The sequence below is a fragment of the Lissotriton vulgaris genome, chromosome 1_1, assembly GCF_964263255.1.
Source record: "Lissotriton vulgaris chromosome 1_1, aLisVul1.2, whole genome shotgun sequence".
Classification (NCBI taxonomy): domain Eukaryota; kingdom Metazoa; phylum Chordata; class Amphibia; order Caudata; family Salamandridae; genus Lissotriton; species Lissotriton vulgaris.
This window is the reverse complement of record NC_141685.1, coordinates 275138906-275152128: the sequence shown is the minus strand read 5'-3', so window position 1 is coordinate 275152128 and position 13223 is coordinate 275138906.

Here is a 13223-nt window from a genome sequence, read left to right as displayed (position 1 = left end):
GCCGCTGTCGCTGGATATTTTAGCACATTGGAGAAAAACATTGCTAATAGCATGTTTTCTCCGCTAACATATCCAGCGATAGGCAGCAATAAAAAAAATCGTCGCTAAGCCTATTTAGCGATAAATATCGGTACTTGTTGGTAATATGCCCCTAGGTCTCCAGCAGCTAATAGTAGAGTGCAGGAGCACCAAAGGGGCAGGTGTACATGGGGGTGTGAATGTCCTAAATGGTCAGACTCCTTGGAGTTTTATTGGCACCAAATGAAAAAGGGTTTTATTTTAATATCTAGAGTTCTATGTATAAGAATATCGAGGAGCCTGAACTCAATGAAAACGTGTTATCAGAGTTTTATTAGCACACTAATCACCTGCAATGGTATCTAGGCGCTCTGTAGCAGGCGTGCGAGGTCAGCCCAGTGGGGGGAGCAGAGGGGGGGGGGGGGGTTACCCCATAATCAGAAGATGTCCAGCGACCCCAGAAAAATTCTCTACTGATGATGGAACAGTCCACAAACACGTGTAATGAGACCTCCAGCAAAGGATGCAAAGTGGTGATGGCGCGGGGGCGTGAAGCAGTGTAATCCTACCCAAACCCCCCCGCCCCCTTACTGTGTCTCATTTAACCCCTTCGATGCTGGTGACAAAGCCAGCTCGTCGTGCGCGTTACCTGCGCTGCGTGCATGACGAGCTGGCTTTGTCACGTAACCCGCGAATTTCGAATCTTCAGTGCGCAGCGGGAAAACCCGCTAGCGCGCATGCGGTTAAATTGCTTAGAAGGGATGCATGTGGCAGAAAACTGCACCATTAAAGTCTCTTCCCATGCAGAAGCTTCTAGAAACACAGTAGGTGGAACTAGTGATCGGTTACTGCTAACCCATGGTCAGAGCTAGTTGACTCAAACCACATCCGCTTTCCAACCAAACTCAATGAAATCCTCCAGACCAAGGAGAGAAAATGCTTCTTCTTGCTTCTGTCTCAGATCAGATACTGGGAGCTGTACTTTTCCTGCTCTAAATGTCCTCGCCAAATGTTCCCGCGCACCACAGGAGCGCTTTCGCAGTGGATATTTCTAGCCAATAAAATTAGGATAAGCCTGTGAGACCTTGCTAAGGACCTTGGGATAACGACATTAAAATGTATCTCGAAGGACAAACCAAAGCTGCAGGCAAAGAACAAGGCAGAGAGAACAGAACAGCCGAAGCTCGAGGCACATGGCTGACACAGCTTCCAGGGCGGCAGCCGTCAGAGAGACAAGACCTTTTCAGGTGTCTGCCCACAAATGTAATGTAAATGTAAATTGATACTTGTATAGCGCACTACTCACCCGCAAGGTTCTCAAGACGCTTGTACGAATACCGCTGTGGAACTCATCCTGGCTCTCCCTGTGAGGCGTCCACTCCTGGGCACCCCCAAGGTGGAGGCCAGGCATCCTTAGCGTTGTGGGGCCGTTGTGGAGATTAAGCAAGCTATTGCCCAGAGTTGCAGAGTGGGACTCCATGATTGGAATAGGCACCGAGGCGAGAATTATCAGGTCCGTGGAATTTTTGAGCCCAAGACCCGCCGAGGCGGGGAATTGAACCCTGGTCCCGGGCCAGACCTCTGCATCAGGGTCTGCCGCTCTAATCATTAGTGGTGTTCCGAAACCGAAGGCTCTGATTTTTCAACTTCCTGACTTTGGGGGGCATTTAGAGGCTGACTGATGCAGCACATCTGGACTGACAGATGTCCCATTCCTTCAACCTCGCAGATTCCCCACCTCATTTAGAGGTTGGGAGCCGCCGAGTGTCCGACAGCAGAGCCTCGGCTGGCTTCCTCGCTGAAGAAGGCTCGCCGGTGGCCTACCTGCCAAAGGACCAGTGGCGGCTGGTATCTACAGGGAGGATGGGCAGGCACGGGATCAAGTAAAATTACAAAATAAACACATACCAAACACGTCCTCCGCTCTGGACCTCTTCTTTTGCTGACTGCAGGCTCCAGGAAACTCCTTTGACCAATCCTGGTGCTGCTCACATGCTGGTAACCAGCATGAGATGCGTGCCCTGATTGGAGGGAGTGGTCTCTCTAAGCACTCCCAGCACACTGGAGGCCTGCACTTGCTCTCTTGATGTAAAGTACGCATATCTGGCTAGCTGTCAAAAGACGGCCAGCCAAAGAGACATGCGCACTTTAAGCAGTGCAGAGGCAGCCTTCTGCCCACCACTCGTCCTTGCTGCCGCTCAGCAGGCCCGCCCCCTTCTGACACTGAGTTCAGGACGGGGTGATGAAAAATAAAATCAAGGGCGGCTCTAGGCTCATGGAAGCCCTGGGCAGGGAGTGTAGGTAGGGGGCCCCGGAAGAGGGGGTCTAGGCGGGACGGAGCACGGAGACTAGTGAAGAGAGGGGGGGGGGGTCAGGGTGTTTGGAAGTGGAACAAAGCCGGAGGCCACCAAATCCCTGCCAGAGGCTGCCATGCAAATATGTATCCATCCTCAGAGGATTATTATATTAAGGATATATATTGGCGTGGTGGCCCCTGTGGTTTGGTGGCCCTGTGCAGGTGCACAGCTTGCACATGCCTAAGGCCACCCCTGATAAAATGGTAAATTACCATTTGATTTTCTCTGGGGCATTTAAGTGGGGCAACAGAGGAGCCGCCACTGAAAGGGACCCTGCACTGCAGCGCATCGAAGGCCTGTGAACCGTAAATGTGTCCACAAGTGTGTGCGATTCAGATCGCCTAACACTAAAGTTTGGTCAGTGGTTTTTCACCTGTGGTTTGCTGCCCGCTGGGGTCCATGACACCTACTCATGGGGTCCGCATCTGTTTAGAAAATGATACAATATTAGCAGATTAATAAAGTGCACTTGTATAAAAAAGCATCACTGACAATTAAACACTTTAAAACACTTTGTAAATGCGAATGAAAATTGAAGGCTAAAAATTATTTGGTAAACCTATCTGATTCGTGGGAGTATCACAAGTACAGCAAACAGAATCCACTATGAATGATTGGTGGCCTCAAATGAAGCAATGGAGGGTGCTGACAGAGAGAGCAAGGCTTTAGGAGCACATCGCATCAACTTTTAAAAGTAAATGTTCATTTTGAAAAGCTTAAACCTTGCCATTAAAACGTTGATTTTTTGTTGTTGCATATTTTGTTTGTGAAGTACATAAAATATTTCATAACTTATTTTGTATTTGTTTGTTGTATTCTTGTGTCTGTACTTTTACGTGTTATTTTTAAGGTTCAAAGAATTTGCTTTGGTGGGGTCACAATGTGAAGAACCACTGCACAAGGACTCTGAACTCCTGTAGAAACAACAGACACATTGCTGTGCCTGGCCTTTGCCTGACATTCAAGTTCTGTCACACCTATAATCAGGAGGCAGCTGCCTGACACAAAACCTGATATTCTGACTCTCTTAAATGGACACTCTCACACAGGGCCACAGTGTGCAGGCCTGCAGGGAAACATGAATGAAACGAGTGTGCACTGCAGGCCTGCAGGGAAACATGAATGAAACAAGTGTGCAGACCTGCTGTGATGTATAAAAAAAAAAAAAAGAGATGGACAGGGCTGTTCCTGGTAAGGGTGAGTATAAGAATTAGTGTGCAGGTCACAAGGAAGTGGGAACGTGGAGGTTAAAGTGTGTAAGCCTACCACTGGGTATCCATTGTGTTGGATATAGTTGCCTCACAACCCTTTGCAGGTGTCATGCTTCATCATAGGCAGTGCTCCTCGTCGGGTAGGTGGTGCAATTCCCAACGGGCGCGCCTCAAAGAGGGGCTCTGTAGCAGAGATCTTTTAATCCAACTGCCTATGGGTGAAGTGCGGGTGTGGGGCCAGGAGGTTGTAGACAAAACAGTGAATTAAAAGGAAGCAAAGGGTACCAGAAACAACTTTATTCGGGCGGTCCCTTGCTTCAATTAAAAGTGGAAGCTAGTCTGGGTCTATTAGAAAATAATGTTTCCTGGCTCTAGACTAGACTAGGAAGTGTAAAAATCAGTCAACATGTTTCTCGCTATGGTACATTAACACGCGATTCATCAGGACCTATATGGTGGAGTCTATAAACAGCTAAACCTATGTCAGCATCATATGCTCATTACCGGTTATGGGAATGTAGTACCTCTGTTGCACTGTTACTTGCCTAAAGGTCAAGATTTATATGCAACATCAATGCCCGGCGGGTCGTACATTAGGGATGAGGCCTCTGTATATAAGGCTCAAGTCTCCTGTGTCCGTGGCATTTGTCCTCCCCATCTCCGCCGGGATCGGGGAAACATGAATGAAACAAGTGTGCAGACCTGCAGGGAAACATGAATGAAAGGGAAACATGAATGAAAGGGAAACATGAATGAAAGGAGTGTGCAGGCCTTCAGGGAAATAGGAATGAAACTAGAGTGCAGACCTGCAGGGAAACATGAATGAAGCAAGTGTGCAGACCTGCTGTGAAACATGAATGAAACGAGTGTGCAGGCCTGCAGGGAAACATGAATGAAACGAGTGTGCAGACCTGCAGGGAAACATGAATGAAAGGGAATCATGAATGAAACGAGTGTGCAGGTCTGCAGGGAAATAGGAATGAAGCAAGTGTGCAGACCTGCAGGGAAACATGAGGGAAACATGAATGAAACAAGTGTGCAGACCTGCAGGGAAACGTGAATGAAAGGGAATCATGAATGAAACGAGTGTGCAGACCTGCAGGGAAACATGAATGAAACAAGTGTGCAGACCTGCAGAGAAACATGAATGAAAGGGAAACATGAATGAAAGGAGTGTGCAGGTCTGCAGGGAAATAGGAATGAAACAAGTGTGCAGACCTGCAGGGAAACATGAATGAATCGAGTGTGCAGACCTGCTGGGAAACATGAATGAAACGAGTGTGCAGACCTGCAGGGAAACATGAATGAAACGAGTGTGCAGGTCTGCTTGGAAACATAAATGAAACAAGAATGCAGACCTGCAGGGAAACATGATTGAAACAAGTGTGCAGATCTGCAGGGAAACATGAATGAAACGAGTGTGCAGGCCTGCAGGGAAACATAAATGAAAGGGAAACACAAATGAAATGAGTTTGCAGACCTGCAGGGAAGCATGAATGAATCAAGTGTGCAGGGCTGCGGGGAAACATGAATGAAACAAGTGTACAGGGCTGCAGGGAAACACGAACAAAATGAGTGCATAGATCTGCAAGGAAACATGAATGAAACGAGTGTGCAGATCTGCAGGGAAACATGAACGAAATGAGTGTGCAGGCCTGCAGAGAAACATGAATGAAATGAGTGTGCAGGCCTGCAGGGAAACATGAATAAAACGAGTGTGCAGACCTGCAGGGAAACATGAATGAATCGAGTGTGCAGGCCTGCAGGGAAACATGAATGAAATGAGAGTGCAGGGCTGCAGGGAAACATGATTGAATCGAGTTTGCAGGCCTGCAGGGAAACATGAATGAAACGAGTGTGCAGATCTGCAGGGAAGCATGAACGAAATGAGTGTGCAGGCCTGAAGGGAAACATGAATGAAACGAGTGTGCAGACCTGCAAGGAAACATGAACGAATTGAGTGTGCAGGCCTGCGGGGAAACATGAATGAAACAAGTGTGCAGGCCTGCAGGGAAACATGAATGAAACGAGTGTGCAGGCCTGCAGGGAAACATGAATGAATCGAGTGTGCAGGCCTGCAGGGAAACATGAATGAAATGAGAGTGCAGGCCTGCAGGGAAGCATGAATGAAACGATTGTGCAGACCTGCAGGGAAACATAAATGAAAGGGAAACACAAATGAAATGAGTGTGCAGACGTGCAGGGAAGCATAAATGAATCAAGTGTGCAGGGCTGCAGGGAAACATGAATGAAACGAGTGTGCAGACCTGCAAGGAAACATGAACGAATTGAGTGTGCAGGCCTGCGGGGAAACATGAATGAAACAAGTGTGCAGGCCTGCAGGGAAACATGAACGAATTGAGTGTGCAGGCCTGCGGGGAAACATGAATGAAACAAGTGTACAGACCTGCAAGGAAACATGAAAGAAACAAGTGTGCAGACCTGCAGGGAAACATGAATGAATCGAGTGTGCAGGCCTGCAGGGAAACATGAATGAATCGAGTGTGCAGGCCTGCAGGGAAACATGAATGAATCGAGTGTGCAGGCCTGCAGGGAAACATGAATGAAACGAGTGTGCAGACCTGCAGGGAAACATGAATAAAACGAGTGTGCAGACCTGCAGGGAAACATGAATGAATCGAGTGTGCAGGCCTGCAGGGAAACATGAATGAATCGAGTGTGCAGGCCTGCAGGGAAACATGAATGAAATGAGAGTGCAGGGCTGCAGGGAAACATGATTGAATCGAGTTTGCAGGCCTGCAGGGAAGCATGAATGAAACGATTGTGCAGACCTGCAGGGAAACATAAATGAAAGGGAAACACAAATGAAATGAGTGTGCAGACGTGCAGGGAAGCATAAATGAATCAAGTGTGCAGGGCTGCAGGGAAACACGAACAAAATGAGTGCATAGATCTGCAGGGAAACATGAATGAAACGAGTGTGCAGATCTGCAGGGAAGCATGAACGAAATGAGTGTGCAGGCCTGAAGGGAAACATGAATGAAACGAGTGTGCAGACCTGCAAGGAAACATGAACGAATTGAGTGTGCAGGCCTGCGGGGAAACATGAATGAAACAAGTGTGCAGGCCTGCAGGGAAACATGAATGAAACGAGTGTGCAGGCCTGCAGGGAAACATGAACGAATTGAGTGTGCAGGCCTGCGGGGAAACATGAATGAAACAAGTGTACAGACCTGCAAGGAAACATGAAAGAAACAAGTGTGCAGATCTGCAGGGAAACATGAATGAAATGAGAGGGCAGGCCTGCAGGGAAACATGAAAGAAACGAGTGTGCAGCTCTGCAGGGAAACATGAATGAAACGAGTGTGCAAACGTGCAGGGAAACATGAATGAAACGAGTGTGCAAGCCTGCAGGAACACATGAATGAAACGAGTGTGCAAGCCTGCAGGAACACATGAATGAAACGAGTGTGCAAGCCTGCAGGAACACATGAATGAAACGAGTGTGCACTGCAGGCCTGTAGGGAAACATGAATGAAACGAGTGTGCAGGCCTGCAGGGAAACATGAATGAATGGAAAGCGCAAATGAAATGAGTGTGCAGACCTGCAGGGAAGCACGAATGAATCAAGTGTGCAGGGCTGCAGGGAAACACGAACAAAATGAGTGCATAGATCTGCAGGGAAATATAAATGAATGGGAAGCACAAATTAAATGAGTCTGCAGGCATGCAGGGAAACATGATTTATTTTTTTAAAACCTTTATTTTTGATTTTACAATAGGGAAGAAACAATCCCCCCCCAAACTTGGCAACGATCATCAAGCATGCTTACTGATTCTCCTAGACCTGTCATCGGCATTTGATACGGTAAATCATGAAGCATTACTGACCAGGCTACGGGACAGGATGGGATTATCGGGAATTGTGCTGAAATGGTTCGATTCCTTTTTACAGAACAGAACGCAGCGCTTCCTGGTTAACCAATCAACCTCACTTCCGTGCCCTATCTCAATTGGAGTCCCTCAATGATCGACACTATCCCCAGATCTGTTTAACCTATACGTCGAACCACTCACAGAAATTCTCCAAAAATCTCAAATATCTTATCACATGTATGCTGACGACACGCAAATATACTTAAAGATCGCATCCCTAAAAGATTTGGAATTAATGAATGAGACACTAAAAATGGCACTTCAATGGTTAACCACAAACCACCTGAAGCTGAATGCACAGAAAACAGAGTTCCTACTAATTTCTCCACCAAGGAGCCATACAGAAATAAAGGAATGGACGAAAGTCGTGACTGCGCTAAACTGCACCCCAACCCTTGTCAACTCAGCTAAATCTCTAGGAATCACCCTAGACGAGAATCTAGACATGAAAGCCCACATTAACTCAATGGCGAAAAGTGCCCGCTTTCACTTGAACTACTTAAGAAAATTGAAACCATTCATCACAGAGTCTGACCTCAAATTGGCAATCCAATCCTTAGTTATCTCGAGGATTGAATATGGTTGCACCACCTTGGCTGGATTACCAAAAACGTCCACAGCACCACTGAAAGCCTGCCTTAACGCTGCGGCAAGACTTATCACCGGAACCAGGAAATATGATCATATATCCCCGCACCTGAAAGTATTAAACTGGCTACCGTATGAAGCAAGAATCCAAATGAAGATAGCATGCATCACACACAAAGCATTACACGACAACACCCCAAGATATCTAGCCAAGAAAATTCAGTTGTCCGGTGGCAACCGACCAGCTAGGAGTGCTGAGGAGTTGCTACTACGGCCAGCCTTTTTCCGAAAGAAAAAAACCTATGACAGAGCGTTCTCAGGAGCTGCCCCCAGAATTTGGAACTCACTCCCTCCAAACATCAGGAAGATCCAGAATCTGGTAACATTCAAGCGGGAAGTGAAGAGCCTGCTGATGAATAGATACATTACTTAGAACACTGTTCATGGTTCTGATATACTACTGCCTAGTACAGATCATGTACGCCATTAGAAAGGGAGGCATAGGCAATACTATAATGGAATACGTATCCTATGTTATGAGAACAACCTAAAGGCCACTAGTAATGGTTATTTTGATTGAACAGGAGAACAGCATCTTTCATGAACCTATACCGAGCTACCTCATATTTGTTATATATACATGTTTTTGTTATTAATTTAGTCATAGCATATTTATTTACGCTAACGTTCACATGTGTTACGAATATATATATCATCTACCTCACAGCGGTTGCTCGCTAACTGTTTATATATATGTTAACCCTTTTCCTCTCTCATGTTAAGCGCTCTGATAGCCACGGGTCTTGTTCGCGCTATACAAAACTTTATAATAAATAAATAAATAAATACAATACGGTAACCTCATTATGGCACTCTATGGTACAGTGAGTACAGTTCAGGCTGTATTTGTAAGCATCATAATAACCACATCAATAACGTGAAATACTGTTGAGGAACAGGCAATGTACCTACATTAGCGCGGGTCCAACCTCCCCATTCCCTCACCCCTCCCTCTCAGATCCCGAGTCCCCTGAAGAAAAAGGTTCAGCACTCGTGCCATCCGAATCGCTGTCAGACGACTCTGAGGCACACATAACTCTCCATGCAAGGAGATCGTCCTGCAACTTCACATCCCTGCGGGACCTCTGCATATGCGTCGCAGGGAAACATGAATGAATCGAGTGTGCAGACCTGCAGGGAAACATGAATGAAACGAGTATACAGGCCTGCAGGGAAACATGAATGAATCGAGTGTGCAGGCCTGCAGGGAAACATGAATGAAACGAGTGTGCAGACCTGCAGGGAAACATGAATGAAACGAGTGTGCAGACCTGCAGGGAAACATGAATGAAACGAGTGTGCAGACCTGCAGGGAAACATGAATGAAACGAGTGTGCAGGCCTGCAGGGAAACATGAATGAAACGAGTGTGCAGGCCTGCAGGGAAACATGAATGAAACGAGTGTGCAGACCTGCAGGGAAACATGAATGAAACGAGTGTGCAGACCTGTACTCTCCATTGTATTGGGGTTCCAGGCTTTGGCTGGCTACTGGAAATGACTTTTCGAGGCCCGGGGGCTGAGAGAAGCAGCGTTTGAAGGCCTGCCATAAGCTTTAATTGTGTAAGGGAAACAGAAAATAATTGTGTGGATGATTGAAAAATTCCCCTATTAGCTTAAAAACAAACCTCTGTGTTCCATTACTGTAGAGCCGCCAACTACACGACATTACCAAGTGTTCCCTTGTGGGGCTCCGGAAGGAAACTGCTGTTTTAAAGGCTTCTGCCGGAAATAGTTCACTGTTTCCAAAGTGTAATTGGTCGCAGGACCAAACACCAGTTCCATTTTATGAACTGTCCCCAGCAGTTGAAGAAGAAAAGCTCAGTGTGTGCAGTTGTTAAACAAATCACCCAGCTCATGTTACCCGTATGTGCAACAGTAAACTTTCTTCATAATGCACGTCCCTGAAGTATTTTAAGCAAAGTGGGGCAGATTTACAAGCCACTTGCGCCACTTTTGCGTCATTTTTAACATGGGAAAAATGACGCAAAAGTGGCGCAAGGGGCTTGTAAATCTGCCCCAGTGTTTCTAAGTGTGGCGCGGGAATGCTGCTAGTCATACAAATAAATGGAAGGAAAAGTGGGGTACACACGATTGTTTCATTTGATAGACTTGGGGGCAGATTTACAAGCCCCTTGTGACACTTTTACGCCGACGTTGCATCAGTTTTGTGACGCGACGGCGTAAACCACGCACCACGTTGCAACTTATTTAGAATGTGACGCATCTATGCAGATGCGTCACGTTGTAAAGCCCTGCGCCACATGAAACCTGCATCAGGTTTCATGTGGGTGTTCTTTTGCAGGGTGGGCGTTCCCTCGCAGGAAAGCCCCGTAAACCTTACGTAGTGAAATCTACAAGATTTCACTGAGTCAGTTTTACGACGCTACTGGGTCAAATCCTTACGCCTGATTGAAGCAGACGTAAGGAGTGATGCACCACATTAAGTATGGGCGACCCCTGCGCATTGCAGGAGTTGTGTTGCGCTTGCGACGCGACTCCAGCAATGCGCCGAACGTACGCCACAAGATGTGTCACGCATCTGCCCCTCCTTGTACTATGGTGCACCGCATTGTAAATGCAACACATCCTTGGTAGCGCAAGGGGGTGATTGCGTGACGCATCTGTTCTGGCGCATCCCTGCTGATTTACAGGGATGCGCCAGAAGTTGTAAATCTGCCCCAGCGTTGGTACACGGGTACCCCAAATGTAATACTCTTGTGTATTTTGTATTTCGTGCCTCTTATGAACTGAACTAAATTGATGTTTGACTGAAAGTGGTAGCAGCTAAGAGCTGGCAGTTTCAATTCAAAGTTTAAATCTGGAATGCAATGCACCTAGAATTATTCCCAGTCACAGTCATTATTTTTGCTCTCTTAAGTACACGGATGATACTTAGTGTTCATTCGGCCTTTCAAAAGGCATTGTCTGATATGAAAAGCCCTTTGCGCCCTACATTAAGGGGAGCAGCATTGGCGAGCCCCTGATGTCTTGGGGCCCGATTCACAGAATGAATTTAAGACTCAATCCTAAACTTACTACTATTTTGGCTTTCACAGAATGCACTTACTACTTTTGGTATTCACAGAAGTTAGGATTTTGTCTTAAGTCTGTCTTAAGTCTGTCTTAAGACAAACTTAAGACAAAATCCTAACTTCTGTGAATACCAAAAGTAGTAAGTTCATTCTGTGAATACCAAAAGTAGTAAGTGCATTCTGTGAATACAAAAATAGTAGTACGTTTAGGATTGAGGGTTAAGTTCATTCTGTGAATCGGGCCCCATGTGTTTGGGCTTTCCATAGTTTCAGACCATTTCATTACAGCTCCCCTAAAGTTTTGTTGTGGGCTAGTTTGTTGATTTCTAGAAGGAGCTATGATTTGTTCCTCAGAAGTGAGAACTCCCTGCAATATAGACAAACCATTTGGTGGCTGGATATGCTTTGTATGTGATGCATGGGTGTTTCAATGTTACTTTCTCAATCAGGTGGAGACCGTTTTAGCCGTTTAAGAGTGGATGACAAGTCATTTTTAGGTTTGGCCTGAAACCTTTTGTTTATTAAAAAGGGCTTGAAGCCTGCTCATTGCTTACCATTCACGGACTTCATTGTCACTGTTATTTGCTGGCCCCTGATTGGTTCATTGCGTGCCGGTTTTGTTAGTTTTACCCATAGACTATGTGAACCCGGCATAGAGGGGCCTGCTCTAGACTGGATCACATCCTACCTTCGCAACAGAACTAATGTCATCCATAATGCCCCCCCTCCCTTTCTCTTCCAAACCGAACTTCACAAAAGCAGGTGTCCCTCAAAGCTCTATCATCTCGCCCATGCTTTTCAACATCTACATGAAGTCATTACCGCCACTGATCAATCAATTTCACCTCACGTGCTATAACTCGCAAATACTCCTTCAACTGGAATACCCCAAAGACCTTGGAAACTTGCCAATTTTAAGTTGCCTCAGAGCCGTCGATCAATGGATGAGGTGGAGCCATCTCAAACTGAATGTTTCTGAAATGTAAATACTCACGTGTGGCGATTGGAAACATTATGACCCATCCAGCGCGTGGCCTAAAGATCTGGGAACACCACCTAAAGTATCGAAGGAAGTAAGAAACCTCGGAATGACCATGGATTCCAAGCTATGAATGAATGCCCAAATGAACAAACTAGCAGGATCAACTTTTGTTACTATAAAAACTCTGTGATGAATCTTACCCCATTTGGGATTTCCACTCAAGGTCCAGGCTACCATCTCCCTTGTTCTGTCCAAATTCGATTACGCCAATAGCCTCTACCATGGATCATCTTTAACAGTCATGAAAAGAGACTACAACGAATTCAGAACTTGGCTGCCCGGCAACTCTGACATATAAAACCGCAAGACCACATCTCCCCTGCCTTGAAAACCCTGCATTGGTTACCGGTTGCCAAAAGATCCACGTTCAAGCTGCTTTGTATCACCCACAAAGTGATACATGGAACTGGGCTGCTCTCCATCAGGAATAAAATCACCAAACACATTCAACAAAGGAACCTCTGCTCTAGAGTGGCACCTCTCCTCAAAATCCCAACGTACAAGAAAAAAAACATGGGTGGCACATCCTTCTCTGTTTAAGCTGCCTAACAATGGAACATAAGGTCCACGGATGACCACCTTAGCTTCAGAAAATGACTCAAGAATTGTCTTCTCCCCACATAACCACCATACGCAAACAGAAATATACAGCATATCCCTCTGTATATAAGCATTTATTTGTACTATAGCATATTTACCTATATATATATGTGTATTGCTTTGTATAAACATGTAGAATCTTTTTTTTTAAAATATAGATATTTGTTAGTTCTGCTTAACAAATGTACATATTACTGATAGTTACATTATTCTATGTTTTTAACATGTGTATAAGTGACTACATAAATAAGTAAAACTTTTATCATAATTATCTACAATTGCTTCACTACTGAATTGCGAAAAAAATATATAAATAAATAAAATTAATCCTCTACCTCCACTCTCTCATTCATCTCAAACCATACCACTACTATGATCCCCAAAATAACAATTTCTAGACTCTTCCCTCCTCTACAC